Genomic DNA, 684 nt, shown 5'->3' on the forward strand with positions numbered 1-684 from the left:
GGTTTCCCCTTAATAGCTCCTCAGTCCACTCCTCACATGCAACGGCGGGGAATCCAAAGAAGCCAGCGACACAGCATCGCCTCTCCAGAGCTCTTCCTCCACAAGCCTTCCTCCTCTCTCACTCCTACACGAACTCCCTTCTCACTCCACCACAACTTTTCCTCCCCAATCGCTTACTTAACGACTCTCTTGCTCCACCACAACACCTCTCTCGCTCCACCACTATTCCCCCTTCTCCCCTCTCCCTCCACCACAACTCCCCACATCTCTGTCGCTCCACCACTCCACCTCAACCTCTCACTCTCCTCCTCCACAACTCTCCCTCCTCTCCCTCTTCTCTCCTATCTCGCTCCGCCACAACCCTCCTTCCCCTTCCTCTCCTCCTCTCTCCCGGCTTCTCTCCCCCCCCCCTCGCTCCACCACAACCCTCCTCCCCTCTCCTTCCCTTTTTTCTCTCTTCTCCCTCACTCCTCCTCGCTCCACCACAACCCTCCTCCCCTCTCCCTCCCCTTTTTCTCTCTTCTCTCTCACTCCTCACTCCACTCTGGAACCGAACTTCCCCCCGACAGGTCCATCACCATCGAGGGGAGCTGATAACTCTCACAGCGATGTAGGGATGGTGAGTGTGGGTAGAGGGGGAGGGGAGAAAAGGTGGAAGTGAAGGAAAATAATTGAGAAGAGGAA

General features: G+C 56.7%; 1 protein-coding gene across 1 annotated transcript in view; it reads right to left on the bottom strand.

Annotated features, from left to right (window-relative positions):
- The window catches only part of LOC119593792, a gene marked incomplete in the record, with an annotated part of 129,698 nt that overhangs the window by 56,996 nt on the left and 72,018 nt on the right, over positions 1 to 684 (bottom strand).

This window comes from Penaeus monodon, chromosome 32 (genome assembly GCF_015228065.2).
Source record: "Penaeus monodon isolate SGIC_2016 chromosome 32, NSTDA_Pmon_1, whole genome shotgun sequence".
Taxonomy (NCBI): domain Eukaryota; kingdom Metazoa; phylum Arthropoda; class Malacostraca; order Decapoda; family Penaeidae; genus Penaeus; species Penaeus monodon.